This window comes from Anolis carolinensis, chromosome 3 (assembly GCF_035594765.1).
Source record: "Anolis carolinensis isolate JA03-04 chromosome 3, rAnoCar3.1.pri, whole genome shotgun sequence".
Taxonomy (NCBI): domain Eukaryota; kingdom Metazoa; phylum Chordata; class Lepidosauria; order Squamata; family Dactyloidae; genus Anolis; species Anolis carolinensis.
Genome location: NC_085843.1, coordinates 19,679,593 through 19,704,441, shown reverse-complemented (window position 1 = coordinate 19,704,441; position 24,849 = coordinate 19,679,593). Strand labels below are relative to the sequence as shown.

The 24,849-nt window shown below is 39.8% G+C and overlaps 1 long non-coding RNA gene across 1 annotated transcript; it reads left to right on the top strand.

Annotated features, from left to right (window-relative positions):
* The first annotated feature begins 1,272 nt into the window (after positions 1-1,272).
* Positions 1,273-24,132, top strand: LOC134297340 (uncharacterized). The gene is made up of 3 exons (XR_010004046.1): positions 1,273-1,351; positions 14,745-14,864; positions 20,804-24,132. It is a non-coding gene; the product is annotated as an uncharacterized LOC134297340 (long non-coding RNA).
* Positions 24,133-24,849: the final 717 nt, after the last annotated feature.

The window sequence follows — 24,849 nt, the reverse complement described above, 5'->3', positions numbered from 1 at the left end:
AAACTACAAATCTCAGGACTCCACGGCATTGAGGATGCTGTGTTCACTATCTCTTAAGCCTGGAGCTTTTGCTGGTCTTCCCACAAAACACTGAAGAACAGTCTGGGCAAAGTAGGGCCACTGATCTTGCCAAAATGTAAGAATGGGTTTTCAAACCTTGTAAAGAATGTTGTCCTTGCCACACAACTGCATTTTCTCCCTCCTTCTGTCATCATGCTAAAAGCTGCAAGGGCCTCCTTTTGTGTTGGTCTTAAGAAATCTCAGCTCTAGACAAAAGCCATCCCTTCCAAGAAGAAATTATTGCCAGCTTTCATGAAGAAAAGTGCTAAAAGCAACCACACGAAATACAGCCGAGCCAGAAACATGCCAATTTGACACTCTATTCATTTAAAAGGACTACATAAATCATAACCTCCAGTAAGGATACATGGCTGTTTATTCCAACTAATGCATTGACCAAAAAAGGATTCCTTAAAATATTAACCAGGTATTATTGTAATAGCAGGCCTGTCTTTCTCGGGAGCAAGATCTCTAGAAGTTTGCTTTCTTGTTGATGGTTAACTGGCACCTTTATCCTGCTTCTTCGTTTTCTTCTCTTTTTCTTTTCTGCCCTGCCTTCTTTCTTTAGGGTTCTGTTGTTAGGCTAATGTGTGTGCATTGCACAGCATCATGCTGAGAAACCCAGGCTGTTGTGCTGCCCAGTACATTGAGCAATGCCTGTTGGCAGCATCCTTCACTAGTTGGAACTTGCCAACAAGCAGTGATCAAATGCCAGGCCATGAAGGATGGATTCAAAAGCCTTTTTTACAAGTCAGTGCAATTACAGGCAGGCAGTCCCCCAAGTTATGAACAAGATAGGTTCTGTAGGTTTGTTCTTAAATTGAATTTTTATGCAAGTTGGAATAAGTACATTTTAAATGTAACTCCAAACAAACATATGTAGAGAGCAGGGAGCAGGGAGAGAAAGAGAGAGCTTTGGAAAGCATAGGGAAGGGTGGTGTTTGTTTTATTGTCTGTATCCCTGTTCAGAAGATTTCACCTTACTTTCTGGCCCTGCAATAATTGGATTTTGGAAAATGTAGCTTATTATGGAACAAGGATTGGTGATAAAGTTTCAGCTGAGATACTTCTTCCCCACGATAACTCTTTCAGGAGTGAATTTTCCTTCTTAGGGGAAGATTTATCTCACTTGTTGTTGTCTCATCCCCATTTGTAACTATGAGTCATTTGTAAGTCAGATGTTCATAACTCGGGGAATGCCTTTGTTTTCCTAGGTGGTCACATCTGATGCTGCACAGCTGATCATGAATTTTATAGCCTCAAATTTCTACCAAATTCAAGGCTTCTTGAGGTAAGGAAGGAGATTGTAACACTCAGACCTGTGGAAACTTCAGATCTATGGGGGCATAGTCAGTGGAAATTAAAATAACCCAGGATATATGTACTTCTGTTTAAAAGTGCTTTCAGGAGGATAATGCAATAAGAATTGGGGCTATCCAGGTATGTTCCTGCTTTCTAAGAAAATGGGTTTGCAATGCATCCTGTATTGAAAACATCCTGTAACAATCTCCTTAATGCTGCTTACTCATTGCAGGACTGTTGTCGGAGGCATTCATGACCAGAATCACTGGGTTGCTGTGAGTTTTCTGGGAAGTATGGCCATGTTCCAGAAGCATTTTCTCCTGATATTTAACCTATATCTATGATAGGCATCCTCAGAGGTTAGAAACTAGGCAAGTGAGGTTTATATATCTAGAGGAGTCTACTGTATACCATACAGCTGTGGACAAGTGTACATAGGGGCCACCAAACGCAGTGCCCAAACATGTATCAAGGAACATGAAAGGCACTGCAGACTAATCCAACCAGAGAAGTCAGCCATAGCAGAAAACTTGATGAGCCAACCTGGACACAGCATATTATTTGAGACCATTCTAACAACCACCATGTCAAACTATACAGAGAACCCATTGAAATCCACAAACATGGACAATTTCAACAGAAAGGAGGAAACCATGAAGATGAACAAAATCTGGCTACCAGTATTTTAAAAATTCCAAAATCAGGAGAGTAAATAAAGAACAACATTCAGAAGACAGGGAAATTCCAGACAAGAAAGGGCCAGCTAACACCTCCCAACAAAGGATCCACCCAGGAAGGAATCAGCCAGACTTTGAAGCTTCAAAGCCATTCTATGCTAATCAAGCAGGCCAATTGCAACATTCACACTTGCCTCAAACAGACAAGAGTTCTTTCTCCCACCCTGGACATTCCACAGATATATAAACCTTACTTACCTAGTTTCCAACAGACCTCACAACCTCTGAGGATGCCTGCCATAGATGTGGGCGAAACGTCAGGAGAAAATGCTTCTTGAACATGGCCATACAGCCCGGAAAACTCACAGCAACCCAGTGATTCTGGTCATGAAAGCCTCCAACAACAGTCCTACAATGAGTAAGCAGCATTAAGGAGATTGTTACAGGATGTTTTCAATACAGGATACATTGCAAACCCATTCTCCAGGTCTTACAACCTGGAAAACTCACAGCAACCCAATTGTATGACTGATGCAGCATACTCCTTCTCTTCTTGAGATACTGAAATGTACCAGATGCACAATTTAGGCTAAATCTGAGTTTCATCCAGGAGGTTCCTTGTTTAAGAACTTGAGCAGATCCTGACATTGGCCATTCAACTGCTTCTATTTGACTGTGTAATGACAATTCCATAGAGTTTGCTATTTGACCACAGGTCAGTCTTCTGTTTCGTAGTGGGAATCACATAATTGATAGCAAGGCCTTTTCATAAACATCATTGTCTCAAACCAGATGGGGGTCAGAATTTAAAAGCGTCCATTTCACATGTTTGTAAAATATTAGGTTTGGCTAACGGACTGTTTTCTAAAAATATCCCCTGCTGTGGCTCATTTTTACTATTTGAATGATTAGAAGGACATTGAAACAAATATACCGGAGCCTTTCCAGAGGGCTGAATACCAGATATATTTCAGGGGTATATTTCAGAGAAAGGAATTGACAAAGCCACCTCTGGGTTGTCTTGGCCAAAGAAAACCTTATGAAATTCATGGGGTCAGCATAAGTCAACAGGTGACTTGAAAGCACACACACACACACACACACACACACACAGCCACCAATACACACACCAGATGTTGCACTGAAAAAGTGTACATACTCCTTGTTTATTATTAAGGTTGTGTATGGTTTGTGAAGAAACTTCCAAACACATCTGGTGTGCATGGGGCTTCAAAGGAGCATATCCAATTCCCCTTTCTTATAACAAAAGATCATTCCGAACATGGTGTTACTAAAGAAATTATCTGCGAATTATTGTTCCAGTACTTCATTTTTTCACCAGATCACAAATGCATGTCATTATCAAAGTAAACATTAACTTCCCAACTGGTTTGAGACAGCCCGAATCAAAAGAAGTCATTTTCTTTGGAGCTCAGATTTAACAGAGTATCATTTCAAAGACAAAAACATATAAGAAGCCAGTATTCAGGTGATGAGAATAGCAGGAAAGACAGTGTCTCACAGCAATAAATGAGACCATAAAACGGAGTTACTGTACTGTTCAGACTGGTAAGCGGTTTATACAAGGAGACATGGAGGTTATAAAACTCCACAGCATCAATTGACAGAGCAACAGGAGGGCTATGGACTCCACTTGAAAAATTATTCTTGTCAGAATATTTGTATTTTTCCTAGCAGGGCACTGCTAGCATGTTATGTTATGAGCTTATCGCTATAAAACAGGAGTAAGTACTCTGGATGCTCAACAAAACATTATTTATTCCTTTAGGAAACCTACACAGGAGAATAACAAAATTATGAAATCATAGTGTCGGAAGGAGCCCCCAGTGACATAGCACTGAGCTGTTGACCTTGCTGACCAAAAGGTTGGAGGTTTGAATCCAGGGAGTGGGGTGAGCTCCTGCTGTTAGCCCCAGTTTCTGCCAACCTAGCAATTCAAAAACATGCCAGTGTAAGTAGATCAATAGGTATCGCTTCAGCGGGAAGGTAACGGTGCTCCATGCAGTCATGCTGGCCACATGGCCTTGGAGGTGTCTACCAACTACGCCGGCTTTTCGACTTAGAAATGGAGATGAGCATCAACCTCCAGAGTCAGATACAACTAGACTTAATGTCAAGGCGAAACCTTTATCTTTACTTAGAGTTAGAGGAAACCCCAAGGGCCATCCAGCCTAACCTCCTGTCATGCAGGAACAGATAATCAGTAGTCTCTAAACTTCGAAATATTTCTATCCTTCCTTTCTCTCAAAATGATGTACAATACTATATGACCCTCATATCCATGGTGGATATGTTCCCAGATTTTATGTGGATAGGTAACGGTTTTCCCCTGACGTTAAGTCCACCCGTGACCGACTCTGGGGGTTGGTGCTCATCTCCATTTCTAAGCCAAAGAGCCGGCGTTGTCCGTAGACACAAGGTCATGTGGCCGGCATGACTGCATGGAGCGCCGTTAGGGTGAATAACCATACTGAAATGAAGGACATCCAGCCCAAGAGTACCATGGAGTCACACTGAAGGACCATGAAAGTATCTAGAGAAGCCATAGCCATCTTGACTCTCATTTGAAAGAAAAGTGAAATGGATAAAAATAAATAAATGTTTGCAAATAAGAATGAATGAAATCATGGACACCAGTCATGCAGATATGGGCATCTTACTCTATCTGTATTAATCATACTGTACTAAAAACAAAACAAGTAAAACTATATTTAGTACAAAAGTTTAAAGAGCATTCAGCAATCATTCCAATGAAAACATTGTTTTTAAAACTGCTACATGGGGCAACATAAGTCAAAAACAATGTGGAGGCACATAACAATAAATCAATTGGCCATGCCTTTTGGCAACACTCCACCCTTTCCCTCTCCACTGGTTTCCTCTCTTTCTCTCTTTTTTTCTCTTTTTTTCTTTTTTTTGGGTCCTTCAAACACTGTGGTTCTCCCAGGCTCCTTTATGCACATTTTGTGGAGAGTGCTACAGTTTTGTCTACAAAAGGATTAGTGGTTGAATTATGAGCCTAAGCATCTGTATATATAAAAGTCCAAGTATGTACGATGTGTGTTGGTTTGTCTGTTTGTACCACAAAGGCTCCTCCTTGGCTTTATGGGTCTGGACCAACCCTAGCACACATACCCTTCATTATCCAATTTAAAATAATGGATGGGTTTGAACTAAGAAACCCCATCCCTTTTGGGCCCAGAGAAGAGAGAGGGAAAGAAAAGGAACATTGTTAGCTAGGCATTCTCAGAGCTGGAGAAGGGGAAAAGGTGGGCAGTGGTCCTAGAGATACCTGGGCGATAGCAGATACAGTATATGCACTAGTAAGTTTACATAGTCTATCCAATTATTTATACCAGGTTGTGGACTGCAACTTCCAGCATATCCCACCAATCCCTATAGCAGCTAGGGTTGTTGGGAATTGAGATAAAACAACACCTGGAGATCCACATATTCCCTGATTGTGGTTTTCTGATTCTCTTTCGGTACCCATTTGTCTTCCAGGCAGCCTCTCATTCAGACATTGACTGGACTACGCATCAATAGGTGCCTTTACACATCATCTTGGTACATTTGTATTTTGTGTAGTCTCCACCAGCCCACACATCTGGGGACAAAGTTTTACAGTTGTCACAACTTTTAAGGTAAAGGTTTCCCCTGATATTAAGTCCAGTCATGTCTGACTCTGGGGTTTGGTGCTCATCTCCAATTCTAAGCCGAAGAGCCGGCGTTGTCCTTAGACACTTCCAAGGTCATGTGGCCAGCATGATTGCATGGAGCGCCGTTACCTTCTCACCGGAGCGGTACCTATTGATCTACTCACATTGGCATGTTTTCGAACACAACTTTTAGCAAGGCTTAAATTGCAGCTGCTCTCATATTGGAAATTATGTGCTGGAAATAAGGGATTATCAAGGATGCGCGGAGGAACATCTTTTTCTTCCGTTTTACCCTGCTTTAGTGAGCACAAAAAATGAAGCTGAAGCAATCCAGATCTTAAAAGAACAACTTTTCTCTTCTTGTTCCTCAGTTTCTACCAGTCTTAGTTTCCTATTCCTTCACCTGTCAGTCACTATTGGATACCTCTGGGTTTTAGCACAAGCACTCTGCTTCCCAAAGGCTAATGCTAATTATTGTCAATTAAGTGTGAATTTTGAGAAGCAAGAGGCTTTGGGGTTAAACCCTCTTCATCCTTCCATCATGGAGCAAGAATTGAAGATCATTGTTACTCTAGACTGACAGATGAGGAGGCAGACATATGGATTGCTGCTACCATGGGGAGAAAAAGAACCGCTTCATCTTCACTGCTTGCTTTCCACAATATTGAATGGCAGTGCATTTGTTTGGGCGAAGCTGATCCTTGGTTTTGGGGAGTAAAATATTGTCTCTCTTTTCCCATTTCTCTTGCAACCTGGAAGCACTAGCATGGCATGGTGGTTGCTAGGCTCTGACACAAGGCCTGATGACTGCAATACAAAACCAAGTTATGGTTTTGAAATAAAATTGGAGAAGATTAAAATCAGTGCCAGCCAAGGAGGCCATCTCAGGTGAAAGATAGGAAAGTTGTGACATGTTGGATGAAAGGCCTTGTTATACCACATGAAGCTCGAGCCTCTTTGAAGATACCCAGCTGCTCAAAAATATGAGAGGAAAAACTCTCTTCTGTCTCCAGCTAAAAGATGACTAGGGGTGCTTCTACACTGTTGAGTTAATATAGTTTGACACCATTGCCATGTCTCAATGCTACGGAATCCTGGAAGTTGTAGTTTTACAAAGTCTTTAGTCTTATCTGCCAAAGAAGGCTGTGCTTCACTAAAATACAAATCCAGGCCATTCAAGGCTGGCATGACAGTGGATAGCTGAAGCCGTCTTACATTCTGTTGAGCATTTTTGTCTTAGCTTTCCAACTGAGGAAGTGGGCAGAAGTATGCCATTTTTCCTTCAAGCTTTTCTCACAGGCCACATAAGGGAGAGTTCTCAGAAAATAAATATACGTTTTTTACGAGTGTGCATCTTTTAATCAGTAACCATTTACTGTGTCTTGTTTCAAGATCAAAACTTGTTTCAAGATTATGTGCTTTTCATAAGGATTTTCCATTACAACGTTGTTTTGTGAGATACTTGATACTTTCCTAAACCAAATACGTATTGCTTCCAGACTTTGTCAGTTAGCGGTTATCTCTGCAAAGCAGCTGATAGTTTTTCTTGCCTGCAAACCTTTCTCATTAGAGCCCTCTTTCCCTAGTGTTCAGTAAAGGCATACATGTACCTCTTGCATTTTTCTGACATGTGGCATAATTATAGAGGAAGAGATTTTTTATTTGGTATTGTTTTTCATATATTTAGCATGGCAACTGTATGAAAGGATCAACTAAAACCCTGACAAACTGGACTTGAAATTAATTGGATTTGTTACAGCTCTGCTTAAGACATGCAAAAATAGTTGGAAACTAGGGTTCAAATCATGGCTGTGTGGGGACTCTGCCATGAAACCTTGGGCAAGTCACACTCTCTCAGCCTCAGAGGAAGGCAATGGCAAACAGCTTCTGAATAATCCTGCCAAGAAAATCCTGTGATGGGGGTCACCTTAGGACAGAAACAATTTGACAACGCACAACAAAAACAACAAAGTTATTTATGAAATCCCAGTTTGGTAAAAGTACTGGAAAAGTCTTGATACAGTAGAGTCTCAGTTATCCAAACTAAACAGGCCGGCAGAAGCTTGGATAAGCGAATATCTTGGAAAATAAGGAGGGATTAAGGAAAAGCCTATTAAACATCAAATTAGGTTATGATTTTACAAATTAAGCACCAAAACATCATGTTATACAACAAATTTGACAGAAAAAGTAGTTCAATACGCAGTAATGTTATGTTGTAATTATTGTATTTACGAATTTAGCACCAAAATATCACGATATATTGAAAACATTGACTACAAAAATTGCTTGGATAATCCAGAAGCTTGGATAAGCGAAGCTTGGATTAGTGAGACTCTACTGTACTTCCAGAAATTGTTTTTTTTTTTACTGGATAAGCCTCCCTCTGTCAACAATCTCTTTCTGACTTTTTAAATTTAGCTAGAATGTATCAGATATTAGTGCATTAGTGAAATCATATGTTGCACAACAGTCATTCCTTCCCATGTGTGGTTTTGCCTTCTGAAGAGCTTCCAGTGGGAATTGACCATAGAATAATGCTGGAAGACCTAGAAATTCCTAGAAGGATGTTCTCTCAGATTTAAAAAATAGCAGTCTCTTTATTTGTGGTTCTTAAACACTTGTTATGTGATTTTAGCTTTGCTAAAACCATGGAGCGCCAAGCTTTTAAAGAACCAAGTAAGAGACAGATGGGCTGAAAGCAAAATCAAAGGCTTTATTCTCAATGGCCAAAGAGGATGTCAGTGGAGACAGCACTCCAAAATACTGACATACCCCAACTGCGAATGCATGGGTTTATTTATAGTATATTTGACAGAAGAGCAGAACAGTACAAAACAATTGGAAATTGCCACACCAATTCCTCATTGGTCCTAAAGAGTGCCAGCTAGGATCTGCAGACCCATTGGAGAAAGTGTGAATCCACTTCTGTCTCTGAGCCAATCAGAGGCAGCCCTAGTACACATTCAAGAAATCACTACAAAAGAAAACTGGGATAAGTGCAGCCAAGCAATATAGAGGGTGGTCAAGATGGCAAACATTATTAACAGGGAAGAGCACACAAGCTAGGGAAGGATGCTTTTGCCTGAGCTACTTATGAAGCTACCTAAGAAGACATTTACTTCTTGGGAGGAGAACAATGACCAATCTCAATAAAATAGTAAAAAGTAGAGACATCACATTGGCAACAAAGGTCTCCATAGCTAAAGCAATAGTATTCCCCATAGTAACATATGGATGTGAGAGCTGGACCATAAAGAAGGCTGAGTGAAGGAAAATAGATGCTTTTGAACTGTGGTGTTGGAGGAAAATCCTGAGAGTGCCTTGGACTGCAAGAAGGTCCAACCAGTCCATACTCCAGGAAATAATGCCTGGGTGCTCACTGGAGGGAAGGATATTAAAGGCAAAGATAAAATACTTTGGCTACATAATGAGAAGACAGGAAAGCTTGGAGAAGAGAATGATGCTTGGGAAAATGGAAGGAAAAGGGAAGAGAGGCCGACCAAGGGCAAGGTGGATGGATGGTATCCTTGAAGAGACTGGCAGTGGTGATGTCCGACAGGGAGCTCTGGAGTGAGCTGGTTCATGAAGTCACGAAGAGTCGGAAGTGACTGAACGAATAAACAACAATAACCTATGAAAGGTGACTTTCCACCAGACCTCTCCCTAGGGCTGAGTTAATTTTATACAAACCACTTTTGTACTCAGAAATAATTTTGCAGAAACTGAAGTAAGCTGAAAAAGTGGCAGAAAGGAAGATAGTGAATCTTTCATATGAATAATGGGCAGAATTGGTGCCAGACCCATGTGTATCTCCCAACAGATTGCAGCCCTTGCTGTAACTGCTCGCCCAGCTATGTATTAAAGAGAAAGGGATGAACCACACTTTTGATTTTGAAGTTAAAATATCTCCTGACTTCCCGAGGGCTTCTCCCTGCCTCCAGTCCGCTCTTCAGTTCCTTCAAGCCCACCCATACATCCCAGTTTAGGATTAAAACTGGTGGGAAATGACAAATCCTTAAGGCATAAAGCTTCAACCTTGGCTAAGTTGGTTGAGAAAATCAGGGGCGATTTATTGGGGATTAGCGGCTCAGAAAGGAGGAATGTAAAGAGGTTTATGCGAGTGGACCTCACATTAATTTCAGTTCAGACTTATGGCTATTTAATTGCAGGCATAAAATTAAAAACGGGGAGGTGTGGGACTGAAGAACATGAATGCTTTTTTGTGCTCAATGGTGAGGACTGACCCTCTTCCAGTTACATAGAGTGAGGCTGTTGCCTTCACTAGAAAGGGCTGGATGGTGTGTCAGTGCAATAGCAGCAACTCCATGTCTGTTCCTCTATAGCAAGGTTTTCCAAACATTTCATGTTGGTGACACATGTTTTGGACAAGCATCATTTTGCAACACAGTAAATCAGTTTTACTAGCAAACCAGACATCAAGGCACATACATACATTGTAATAATAAACTGTATGAGGACACAATATTTCTCATGAAAATCTTTATTTTATATTTTAAATGCATATACTGTAGGTAAGATAATAACATAAATTGCCAATATTTCTGTCATTTATGGGAAACAATATGTAAATATGTGTAAGAATTCAAAATAATGGAAAACACTAATCAAAATCTGCATAACATTTACAGCGTATTTTGCAAAGACTCAGAGACTTCATGCAACACACTTACGTGCTACAGCTGACACACTATGTTGAGTACACAATTTGAAAAGATCTGCTCTATGCACTTTATCACACAAGGCTGTTAAAGCACAATTGCCCAATCAGAACGGGTGGTAAATTTGACAGGAAAATAAGAAAAGCTATTGTTTGAGGTGGATACACTTGCATGCATATTAGGAAGAAAAAGCTCACAGCCACTGCAGTCATTAAATTAATCCAATATAGTGAAAGCTTGGACATGCTTATGTATCCTTTTAATAAAAATAGTGAAATAATAAATGTAATAATAATAACAATAAATGCAGTAAAATAATAAACATAATAATAAATAGAGTAAAATAATAAATGTAACAATACAAAGGGGCCCCTGGTGGCACAGTGTGTTAAAGCGCTGAGCTGCTGAACTTGTGGGCTGAAAGGTCCCAGGTTCAAATCCCGGGAGCGGAATGAGCACCTGCTGTTAGCCCCAACTCCTGCCAACCTAGCATTTCGAAAACATGCAAATGTGAGTAGATCAATAGGTACCGCTCCGGTGGGAAGGTAACGGCGCTCCATGCCGTCATGCTGGCCACATGACCTTGGAGGAATCTACGGACAACAGCGGCTCTTCGGCTAGAGATGGAGATGAACACCAACCCCCAGAGTCGGACATGACTGAACTTAACGTCAGGGAAACCTTTACCTTTACCTACTAACAATACCAATAATAATAGAGAAAAATAATAAATATACCTCACCTGAGTATAAGCCAAGGGGGGCTTTTTCACTTCTAAAAAAGGGCTGAAAAACTAGGCTTATACTTGAGTATATACAGTATGTTTGATGGGGGAACTACCTTAACAGTTTTTGACAGAAAAGCCTGAAGAGGGTGGCAATGGGGAGGTGATAATATTGTCCAGGCTAATTTTTATAAAATCCAGTTCTCTGACCCTATGGCCCTTAGCTATGCCACACCATTGAAACCATATCACAAAATGGAAGTTATGTTGAAATTCTTTCATTAAGTATGGTCACACAGAAAGAAATGGTTCAAGGACAGTGGCCACCCCAGATAAATAAAATCATTTCTGCTAGTATCCACACCACCAAATCCTTCCCAATGTCATGTATATGGTTATTTAGGAAGACTGTTGCTGTACAGCAGCATCCAGCATATTTTTATAGATCACAAATGGCTGGATAAGGTTTATAGTTTTAAATGTACCATTAAATGCTGCATAATAGATTGCAGAACTTGCTCTTTTTCCCCCCTCCCATCCCCCCTCCCTTTAGCAATGTCCTGTACATGCTTCAGAGAACTGCAGCATCAGCAAGTTATAAGCCGGGCATGCATCCATGTTTTCCTTACTTTTTCAAAGAGTCATTGACCTTACAAAGGCCTGTATCGAAATGCGAAGAACAAAAACGAGACTAGACGCTGCAGTATTTGGTGAAACTTCTTTCATCGTGCAGAAAAAACAGGGCTGTACATCTCTCTGCAGTCATCAGAATACTGATTGTGTATTTTATGAATGTTCAGCAATTGGCTTTAATTAAAAAGCACATGAGAAGGTACAAACTAGCCAAGCAGGCTATGGCAAGAGAAATACAAAGGAAACGGAGAGAACAAAAATACTTGCTAGCTGCAGTGTCCTACTCCATCTTCCACTGCCAACGCACACAGTATTCCTAGAACTGTGCCCGAGAAATTTAAAATAGTTACAGCTAGTTTTTCCTCCATGCCCTTCAACATTTCACAAATTGAAAGCTGCCTCCCTTTGCTTAGGGGCAAAGGAGACAAGCAAAAGAAAAGTAGACTCTTAAATCCATGGGGAATACATTGTGGAAATGCGAAACTGCAGATAATAGTGAACACTATTAAAATGAATAACTTCTGATGGAAATATTGTATTGAATCACACTGGAGGAGCTAAAATGCCTAGAGAGAACCCCCCTAGCATTTCTATGCCCTCTAATGTGAACTGGTGGTCAATTTCCAGCAGAAGCATACCATAGAAATGCTTTAAAGGTAAAGGTTTCCCCTGATGTAAAATCCAGTCATGACCGACTATGGGGGTTGGTGCTTATCTCCATTTCTAAGCTGAAGAGCCAGCGTTGTCCATAGACATCTCCAAGGTCATGTGGCTGGCATGACTGCATGGAGCGCCATTACCTTCCCGCTGGAGCGGTACCTATTGATCTACTCACATTTGCATGTTTTCAAACTGCTAGGTTGGCAGGAGCTGGGGCTAACAGCGGGTGCTCATTCCTCTCCCGGGATTTGAACCTGGGACCTTTTGGTCCGCAAGTTCAGCAGCTCAGTGCTTTAACACACTGTGCCACCAGGAGCCCCTAGAATGTTTTTTAGAGAACGTAAAAAAACATACTGTTTCAGACACATTAAGTGAAATCATATATACTGGTTTCCTGGATACCAGTTTTATACAGTATATTGAAAGCAGAAAGTACCATATATACTGGAGTTTCGGTGGCACAATGGGTTAAACCCTTGTGCCAGCAGGACTGCTGACCGTCAGCTCGGTGATTCAAATCTGGGGAGAGTGGATGGGTTCCCTCTGTCTGCGGGGACATGGAAGAAGCCTCCCACAAGGATGGTAAAACATCAGACATCCGGGCGTCCCCTGGGCAACATCCTTGCAGACAGCCAAGTCTCTCACAACAGAAGCAACTTACAATTTCTCAAGTCACTCCTGACATACACACAAAAACCCATACGTACTCATGTATAAGGTAACTTCACATATAAGTTGAGGACAGGTTTGGGACCAAAATTATGGATTTTGATAAAACCCCTGGATAAGTGGAATCATATATTAATTGTATGATTTGTTTACTTTATGAAGTGTTGCAATATTAAAATATTAACATTTCCCCAGCCTGCAATGGACTTACTTTCTAGTAGTCCAGCCAGGAAACTACACATTCCAGAAGGGATTAGTTAATTTCACCAATACAACACTTGAGGGAAGCTGAGGAAGAAATGTGTGTACACTAATCCCAGACAAAAGGCCTATCTACAAATTCCTTAACAGAAGGAGTTTTGCTCATGGTTCCAGAACTATAAATCTCTGTCTTCTTAAAAATCATTTATAACACTTAAATGGCTATTACCCTTTGGGACCTCCATATATAGGTTATGTATTAAAAATAACTAAGATACGCTGGAGTGGGAAATCATATTTGTGCTTGTACAGTCCAGCGCTTGTCTTTTGGGAAAACTGAGATAATATATTATATTTATGTGTGCCTCTGTGGGGTCCCCACCTATTATGGGGTGGGTTCATCTGGAGGAGACAATGCCAGTTGGAAAGTTTAGTTCCATCAACCTCCCAAGGGAGTCCAGAGATGAACCACTGCCAACAGCATATAAAGTAAATCTGTATGCTTTACATTGAACTGTTTGTATCTACATAACAACCCATTGTATCTTCCTTTTGTGCAAACCGGACTGGGTCAACAGTTTCATCGTGGACTATTTTATATATTTCCTCAACACATTTTTGGCTGTGCGCCCCTTCCCCAGAGCCAACCTTCCAAACAACTCTGGCTTCAAACTGACAAGTGACAGTTATTCATTTTTCCCGCCATGGAGGAAACTCTATCCGCCTTTGATGTCATGAGGATTCCCCAGCAAACAGGAGCCTGGATTGAAACCTGGCCAGTTTCTGACCAATCAGGGAAGGGCACGGGGACTTTGAATGGCTGTCAGAGAGAATAAAATGTCGTGTACTGTACTGCATGCTTCAAGTCCGGTCTTTTGAGCGCAAGCTCTATATCAGACATCCTTTCATGCCTGAAAGCAATAAACCTCTGTTCCTTTTGCCTTCAACCCCAATTTGATCTGGTCTTCAAGGTAGTGGGTTGCACCGGGCACCAAACTCTCAGCCCACTCCCTTGGCAAGTAGCTGAATCTCAGCTTCACAACAACAATTCTTGACAGCATCTCATTTTTAGGGGGCCACCCCAAGATATTTCACACAAGGCTAGATGGCACCCATTCCTTGCCCAGATTCATAACCAAAAACTGAAGTTCACCACTGTCATCATCCAACTTCTTAAATCAACAAGCTACATTTGGGGATGCAAGGGGTCATCTACACTGAAACAAAATCTATTTAGAAACACATTTTCCTGATCTGCATTGACCCCACAGTGGTCCAATTAATGCCACACACATCATAGTCAATATTACCATAACTGGAGATAGATTTCCCCTTGCCAGATTCACTTCTCTGTTAGGTGCTCAGATCATCTCACCACATTTTCAGTTGTTCACACTATTTATGGCCACGTAACCATGGATACTCTACTTATCTCCCCTCTCTATTATGCATGCAGATATAGACATATGACCTGGGGTAAAAGGAAAGTTATTTGAAAGCTGAATTAAAGTCCCCAAAACTGCACTGCAAGTGAATAATTAAAGACAACATATGTCTGGACTGCAGCACCTATGAGGTGAGTACAATTTTTTTCATGTAAACAGGACCCAAGGCAGACTATGTGTTGTTTACAGTTTTGTCCTTCAACAGATGAAAGCAACATGAAAATTCATGAGAATAATTGGGAAGCAGCTGCCAAAGGCAATCACCTGAGGCTGCCTAATATTCACTAAAGTCATTCTCACTAAACTCAGGGAGAGTTTACCCACAAGATATAATAATACCAACAAATTATATTGCTCTTTAATCACTAAGAACAAGAGAATGTTAAGAGATGATACCTCAATTTTAAATGATCTTGAAAAAACATCTTCAGAGAAAAATGTAATTGAGTTTTATACTGGAAATTTATTTTGGCAGCTTTTACAAACATAATTTTAATATACTTAAAACTCCAGGTGAAGTGGAATCTTAGTTTATTAAAGAAAAGTGGAGGGAAATGTGCAATCTTAAACCTTGCTTACTGCAGAGGAAGCCTGTTGAATGAAAGGGATTTGCTTCTGAGTATATACTGCCAATGTCCTGTTTATAATCTCCCCAGCCAAAGAACTTCAATTACAAGGACCACTTTTCACGGTTGTAAAGCACACACTGACAAATAACAGATGATCTCTGGAAAGTAAAAAATCAAGAGTGATGAAATCTCACATATGGTAGGGAGTTAGATGTCTGTGAGTCTAGAAAAAGAGCCAGGATTGAGACAGATAAGGGGCGGAAAGCTTTCAAAGACATATGCCCAAAACAGCTTAGTTGACAAGGGGGGGGGATCTATAAATACAAAGTCTCGGTGGTGATATTTGTGTGTGGGGGAAGGGGGTGGAATCTGTAAACAGAAAGGAGTTATGCCATTTGTGATTCTTACCTCTGGGTTGTATCATTTCACATTACATGTGAGATAAGTTGCATCTACACTGTAGAAGTAATACAATTAGAAAACACTTTAACCCATGAGTCAGTGATATGGAATTCTGGGATTTGTAGTTTAGTGAGGCATTAGTAAGCTTTGACAGAGAAAGCTAAATACCTTGCAAAACCAAGCACCCATGATTCCATAGCATTGAGCCATGACCAATTTATTTATTTATTGTGTCAGAAGCAAGCTGAAGGTACAGTTGTAATGTATTTAAAAAACACAAAGTTTTAAAAAACTTGGTATTATACGAAATGTCCTTTGACCAGAAGCTGGCCACTTGGAGTGCCTCTGGCATTGCTATCAGAAGGTCCTCCGTGGTGCATGTGGCAGGGCTCAGGCTGCATTGGAATTGGTGGTCTGTGGTTTGCTCTTCTCATGGACTCTAATTTTTTAACCCCATTTCCTAACACTGGCTCTGCATCTTGTAGTGCAAGAGCACAGTTTGTTCAGGGCCTTCCAAATCGGCCAGTCTTCTGTGTGCCCAGAAGAAAGTCTCTCATTTGGTATCAGCCATGGCTTGAGGTTCCGGGTTTTAGCCTGCCACTTTTGGACACTTGCTTGCTGAGGTGTTGCTGCAAGTATCTCTGTAGATCTTAGAAAACTATTTCTTGATTTAAGGCATTGGCATGCTGGCTGATATCCAAATGGGGGATGGGCCAGAGATGTCACTCTCTTTCACTGTTGGCTGATACTTCTCAGCCATGGCCAATAAAGCAGTGTTGAACTGCAAAACATCTAGTATAGATGCACCCATGGTCAAGACTTGCAACACTGAAGCTCTGAAACCATTTCAGTCATAAGGTCTCCCCTCTGAATTCTGAACTGAACTGAAACTCAATAGAGACATCACTTTTCTCAGCAATAATAAATTGTTACGAATATCTTGTAAATAACATCAAAATACATTTTCTGAATGCAAGAACCCATTTAGCTATACAAGCTGACCTTCTGATGGAGATAAAAACCACTAGAGGTGGGCAGCTATAAATGACCTATGAAGTTCAAAGATATTTAATTGAAAATTCAAGTCAATATCAACCATGCCATCATGTTTCCAATTTCTATTCATTGTTGGTCAGTGAAATGTGCTGATAAGATGAAAATCAACTCATTTGAAATGTGGTCCTAGAGAAGAGTTCTATGGATACTGTGGCTTATTAAAAAGACCAATGAATTGATCCTAGAGCAAATCAAACCTGAACTCTTCCTAGAATTCAAGATGAATAAATTGAGGCTGTTGTACTTTGGACATATCACGAGAAGACATGACCTGCTAGAAAAAACAATGTGTTGTTGAAGGCTTTCATGGCCTGAATCACTGGGGTGTTTTTTCAAATACATCCAGTTTCATGTGAGGCTTCCTGCCATATCTCATCCTTCTGCATATAGACTGAAAGGCTAGCAAATATGCAAAGATATCTCCCTGTAATTAAACCATTCCAGTCATTGGTTAAATGGGAGACAGTTAATCAAGTAAGAGATCTGCAACTGGTTGACAGCCTTCCTGAGAACCAGTTCAGTAAGAGGTTATGCAGAAAGAAAGGCAGGTGGCGTGATCAATTTGGCAAGCCTTATTGCTATTCTTGCAAGTCAACCTGTGAACAAGATGTATCCGAACAATCATTTGGAGACTGTGAAAAGTCACAGGTAGTTTTAACTGCTGCCAGGATCCATCACCTTAAATTCAAGGGGAGTGTTTATGCTAATGCAGAGTCTGATTTATTGTTCACTGTTGCATTGCCAGTTTTGCTGCTGCGATCTTCCCCTTCCCTGCCCCTTTTTCTATTTATATTTTAGCGCTCTGTACAGCTTGCTTGCAGCCTGGTTATCAGATGCCAGATCTGTGTAACAAGTCCTTGTTTTGCTCACCATGGAAAACAAGTTTCCAGTAACTACTCAACAAAGAAGCAGCATTTCCAGTATTTGGGCAATCGGTATAGGCTTGGAATCACTAGCAATGCTTTGTGAATATTAACAGCTTGTTTTATTTCCTTGGTCGGAGCAAATAAAAAAACTAAAAGGTACACGTACATGCCCTTGCTTACTTTTTCTATCTACAGCTCTCTCCAAAGAAGGAAGAAAGTAATCCAATTTTGTGTGACACAGTAATAAGACCCATTGCAATACTCCAAGACTAAAGATGTCCCTGCCTTTGTTGCTCTCTTGAACACTAGCAAAACTCTGTACAAAATAAGACCAAAAAAATGAAATACTTTAAAGCGCTAGACCAGTGGTTCTCAACCTCTGGGTCCCCAGGTGTTTTGGCCTACAGGTTGAGAACCATTGCACTAGGCCTTGTCAGATCATAGAAGCTAAATGCAATCAGCCCTAATTAGTCTTTGGATGGAGACCACCAATGAGTATCAGGTGCTACAGGCTGTTTTTCAGAGAAAGAAAGTGGCAGACCACCTATGTGTATTCCTTGCTTTTAAAAAATCAAAACACACAGGTTTTCCATAAGGTGACACATGCACACAAATAAATATTTTTGAGGCAACTTTCCTTCTAGCTGCACTCCATATTTCACAATAAGTCAAAGTCAGTTTTTTCACCTATTATTCATTGTCCCAATTTAGCACGAACCATCCTATTTTATCTTCTGTTCTCCCACTTTTTCAGCAGTTTTTTAAAATGCCACAGTTTCTCTCTCTACCTTCCATTTCTCTCATTCTGTCCTCCATTTATTCTCAGTTTCTGCAAACTGAATTCAAAGGGGGAATGTAGTTAACTCAACCAAGGGGAGAAGAGAAAAGGGGACAGTATCTTGTTCTTCCTAATAGACTTGAGACAAAACAAGTTCCTGAAAACTTGTGGTATTGTATTGTATTGTTTTTAACCACTGTTCATTACTTTGAGTCTCTTTAAGAAAAAAAATAGTATATAATAATAATAAATAGCTTGTGTGATCTTCCTCATTAATAACTTTTGCCCTCGTGATCACACTCTGATGTTGCTTGACTATCCATGCCCTAGTTTCCATCTGACAAATGTTGGAGAGTACAACATCTTCTCTCTTGTTGCTAGGGTACAGCTAAAATTGAAAGACTCTTGGAAGTATTAGCAGAAAACTAAAAGTACAGTATGACCCTCTTATCTATGTCAAACATATATGAGGACTTCACATGGATATTCAATACCATGGACAACTGTGAATCATGTTGAATGAATGACTTCTGGAAGAAGCAAACCATAAAGTCATGCAGGAGATCCTAGGAATTTCTTGGAGAGGACATCTCTCTAAACATCACTAAGTACAGTAGAGTCTCATTAATCCAACATAAACGGGCCAGCAGAATGTTGGATAAGCGAATATGTTGGATAATAAGGAGGGATTAAGGAAAGACCTATTACACATCAAATTAGGTTGTGATTTTACAAATTAAGCACCAAAACATCATGTTTAACAACAAATTTGTCAGAAAAAGTAGTTCAATACGCAATAATGCTACCCTGTTTTCCCTAAAATAAGACATCCCCAGAAAATAAGACCTAGTAGAGGTTTTGCTGAATTGCTAAATATAAGGCCTCCCCTGAAAGTAAGACCTAGCAAAGTTTGTGTTTGGAAGCATGCCCGCTGAACAGAACACCAGAGCATGCAGGATCAGTAAATGTATGTACCATACATGGAAATAATGTTAGTAACAAGAAATTCTTGATAGGATTCAGTTTGTCTGGTTATACTGGTTTGTGATGACAACTACTGTACAGTATATAATAAATGTTCAATTTTTTTTGTTCAATAATGTGAATTCTTCCTCATGGAAAAATAAGACATCCCCTGAAAATAAGACCTAGTGCATCTTTGGGAGCAAAAATTAATATAAGACACTGTCTTATTTTTGGGGAAACACGGTATGTAGTAATGATTGTATTTACGAATTTAGCACCAAAATATCATGATATATTGAAAACATTGACTGCAAAAATGTGTTGGATAATCCAGAACGTTGGATAAGCGAGTGTTGGATAAGTGAGACTCTACTGTACTCCAATGTGCAATGTGTTCAATGTCCAATAGAAGCATATAAATAGAATTACCTGGAGGACCTAGAAAATGCCTAGGTAGAAATTAATTTGTCAGACATGGTACTGGTTCTGAAGTTACATGGATCATAAAGCAGCTGCAAACTAGAAATTTATTCAGCTAAGACACCAGCACAAAAGCTTACTGGTCTGAGGCAGAGACTCCTGCTGTCCTTCTGAATCAACTACTCCATAAAACTCAACTGATTGGCCCTATCTGTCTTTCCTTCCCACATCATGGTGCTGCTGCTCCCTGTTATTTCTTTAACACTATGGAATCTGCTAGTCTGCAAGTTGTTGTGGTTCAGCCAGCTGAGGACGATGAGGGGGTAGTAATTCCAGAGCCTGGAAGAGTGGGTGGGTTTTTCAATGAGGGGAGTTTGGATCGTGTCTGTGAGAATGGGTTTGAAAGTGAAACTGCCTCAGAGTCCAGCAGACAGAGAGATGCACCCGCTGGTGGAGACTTTTTGCCTAGTCGTCTCATAGCAACCCCAGATAAGGAATTGGATGGTCGAGAAAGTTCACCTGAAAACGCACCTGTGGTCAGCAGGAATCTCAGGCTTTATCTTAGGGAAGAAGCAAGCAAATTAAGAACATCTCAGAGATTCCATGGGAAACAGCTCACAAGCAAGGGAAATCTCACAAGTCAAGGTCACAGACATGACTCCATGGCTTGTGGTCCTCGAATCAGATAATTGTTTCCTTTAGAATTCAGATCAGGCAATGCTACATAACAGTGAGGATCTCTAGTCGTGTTTCCAATTCATGTTTTAGATCTTGGGAATTTGGATTCATATTTTAAGAAGTTTCTTTAGTCTTGGTTTTGGATTCATGTTCATATTTTGATTCTTGTTTTCCTGGGTTTATGCTCATGTTTTGATCCTGGTTTTTCTGTACCTTGTTTTATTAAATAGAGTTGGACTATTTAGATTATTGCCTTTGGAGTGTTTTTTCCTATTGCTAGTTTGGTTGGACTTATTACTTATTGACTATTTTTCCCATTTCTTATTGGATTTTAGAATCATAGAGTTGGAAGAGACCTCATGGGCCATCCAGTCCAATCCCCTGCCAAGAAGAAGGAAATTGCATTCAAAGCCTTCCTTATTTCTTGTGGTGATTTTTTTTTTCCTTTTCATATGTGCTTTTCTCAATAAACTGTTTTACTACTACTTTTGGATTCCTGGTTGGTGTTGAGTGCAAGGTGGATTCTGGCTGGGGTGCAACATAAGTCTTGATAGAGTGGGAATTACCCCCAACTTCTTCAAAGAGAAGACTTTTTAGATTAAGGGGGAAACCAATGCCACTACCTCATAATTAACCAGTCCAACAACAATCAAAAAATGTATTGGTTTTTAAGCCTGTTCCTGGGTATGATCATGTGTGACTCACCCAAGGTCAACCAATGGATTTCCATGGCCAAAAGGGGAAATGAATCTTGGTCTCCACTCACTTAACCCACCACACCATTCAGGCTCTACAATGCAAAGGACTCTCTCTTGAATTAGCTGTCACAGCAGATTTTACTGAAGAAATAAGAGAACTTAAGAGAACAGTGGGCCAATCTTCTATAGGAGACATATCTTGCATCTGAAAGTAAAGGAATTTAGTCATAATTGCCAAAGAAGAGAGGGGGGAAAATGGGAACAATTTCATGAGACATCTGAGCCTGAGCTATCATGTCATACCCTCTCTAATGGACCTGTTTCTTTATTCTGAAGGAATGTTCTCAACAACATCTGTTCACTAGAGCACAGATTCAAAGCAACATCAATGTTTAACATTCTGTTCAGTCATAAAAATATGTGACACTTTGTCCTAGAGAATGAATGTCTATTTCACAAGTATTTCAAAGATCTTTCTGAGAATTTTCCTTGAGAAATATAACAACTGAAAAAATATCTTCTAGAAAAAGACTATGAGTAACCTTGGCTTTTTGTACTTGCAAGAAAACTATTGCAGCTGATTTTCAGTGACTATGTATAGCTCTGTGAATATATATTTTTTGCACACTGCCAGTGACAGTAACTGAAGCTGAAAGATGTTTTAACAAGCAACAGTCAATGTATGACAATCTCAGTTTAATCATCTTGGTTTCTACAGAGAGCTCAGGCTTGATTTGCTCTAGGACTTACAGATTTGTCTTTTTAGCAGTCCAGTAGTAGTCTTCTCAAGCATGACATTTCAAATGAGTTTATTTTCTTTCCATCTGTGTTTTTCACTACTTAGTTCCCCAGCCAAACATAGAAATGGGAAATGGACAATCTTAATATTAGTATTGAGTGATATATCTTGTTATGACCAACAGAAAATCTAGTTTTGCCTCTTTACAGAGCAGAGCAACCAAGGTCATCGCAATATCTTTGTACATAGACCAGACAGCAAACAGAGGCTCCAAAGCTTCAGTGTTGCAATCTATTGTGACTGGACTAGATTATGCCTCGTTTGCATACACTTACCATTTATTAGTCTTTCCCCAAGTGCCAGATTTGCATTATGTGTGTGCACAGAGCATAGCCAGTACTGTAACTGCAGCTACACAAAAAAACCTGACTCTTCTCCTCAGGAATTAATTAATGTTTGACCTGAGCTTCAAAAGAAGTGGCACACTAGGGCTTTCGATAACCCAGCAAGATTGCTGAAAGCCGAAATTAAATTCCTGCTCAACCAGAGTATCTAATTCATGCTCGTGCTTGAAGGGTAGGACCAAACAGGCTGGGCTCCCTTGGGGTTCCACATTTCTGCAGTTCACAAGGATAGAGTGCTTCACTTCTGCATTCAGTATGACCTCTTTTGTGTACTTGCAATGAGAGTCTGAAAGGACTACATCCAACCCAGCACAGAGAGAAATGGAGAAAAGACTAAAAACATCATTACACCAGCTTGTTGTTTATGGCAATCACGTTGCTTAAGCAAATGGAAATATATAGTCGAGTCTCACTTATCCAAGACTCACTTATCCAAGGTTTTGGATTATCCAAGGCATTTTTGTAGTCAATGTTTTCAATATATCATGATATTTTGGTGCTAAATTCGTAAATACAACATAACATTACTGAGTATTGAACTTTTTCTGTCAAATTTGTTGTATAACATGATATTTTGGTGCTTAATTTATAAAATCATGACCTAATTTGATGTTTTCTTAATCCCTCCTTATTATCCAAGATATTCGTTTATCCAAGCTTCTGCCAGCCCGTTTAGCTTGGATAAGTGAGACTCTACTGTATTATTGGAACAAGCTTTTCAAACTTCAGTGCAATTCACGATCCTGGCACTTTGTTGATGCAAATCCAGCAATCAGTATTCATACTGCTTTGTTTTCTGTACCAAGTGTATGTGTAAAAATCTATTTTGCTGTAGTTGTGCAATCTCGTTTCAGCATTTTCACAAGACTTCCTTCCACTTTGCAATACTGGGAGTGCAGCAAAGAACAATGGAACTACAATGATATTGGAATAATTGGCAAGTTTTTCCTATCAATGAAAAGAGATGATCTAATCACAAATCAAACACAGTGCAAGTACAGAACTGCCATAATATCATGTGCTGGGACCCATTAACAAGTATTTTTGTCTTGTGATATGCTTTACCAGTCTCGTGTGATAAACTCCTAAGACTTGGAAAAATAAATGTGCAGGAACTAGGTAAAGTCTGAAAATCTACCATCAAATGCAAGAGTCACAATCATATATTTCTAATTTTTTGGGTATGGTTGTGAAAGCTGGGCAATGAAGCAAATCAAAAGAAAGAAAATCACCTGATTTGAAATGTGGTGCTGGACAAGAGTTCTGCATGGACTGCCAAAATGACAAATAAATGGGCCCAAGGTCAAATCAAGCCTGAATTCATCTCAAAAAAGCAGTGACTAAATTGATATGTCACTTTTTGAACATATCATAAGATTACGTGACTCATTGGAGAAGTTGATAATGTTTTGTAAATAAAAAGGAATCAGAAAAGAGGAAGACAGCATTGCAGGGGCCGTACTGTAATTAACAGTTTAACTCAGGATACTTCCACACTTGTCAAAATCCTTGGGATTTGATGGGAGTTATAACTATAGTTAGTAAAATGTTTTTTCCTGATCACCATACAACCTTCTTCCCCATATTTTTCAGGTGAATTTATAGGTGTTAACAACTACTTCTTAAACCCACTGCAGGGTATGCAGTGTTTTTTTTTCTGTCCCAGGAGTTTCCAGTACAGGTCAGGATAAATGTCTGCATTTATTCTCATGGTTTCCTTCACTATATATTTGGGTGGTTCCACTGATAACATATAGAACTTGGGGTGTTGCCTTTGCCACAGATATTTTCTGCTGACCTTAATTTCTTCATTATGATTGGTGCCAGTGTGAAAACTGGAGACATTGCCTGCATCTTTAATTGTTGTGTAGAAACAGGAATTTCAGCAGGTGTTGTTTGTTACCTGGTTGCCTGACAAGCAACAGCAGCCGAGATGCCATCTTCCATGCAACCATTAAAGGTACAGGAGCCCTTTCTTATTTGCGGTTCGGCAAATCTTTATTTCTAGTTACCAGGTTGAACCTTTCTTTCAGCATTACAGTGCTAAGGTGGTATATCATTTTAGCTCTGTGACTATAAAAATGAAATTAAAAAAATAAATCTACAAGAGGTGGATTCTGAAGGAAGGGCATAAGGAGAGGATTTGAATTCTACTATCAAATTGTTTTATTTATGGAAGAAAATTTTAAAGTTAACTTTTAGTAATAAATTGACTGAAATCCTCTATAAAGCAATGTGCAGATGGTCCTTAACACCCAAAAAGCGTTCTAAATTGTATAAGGATATTGCAATTCAATGTTAGAAATGTGATCAAAATTATGGTCATTTTATCATACGCTGTAGAGAAATACTGGACTCAAATTCACAGGACTTTAGAGCAGTGGTTCCCAACTTTTTTTTGACCATGGGACCACTCTCCAACATTATTTCCAAAAGGGTTACAGATAAATTTTTGGTCAACTTTAGATTCGGATTGGTTATTTGGGGTGCTGATTCAGAAAATGTCATTGGATAGACCACATCAGCTCTAGTTTCCGATA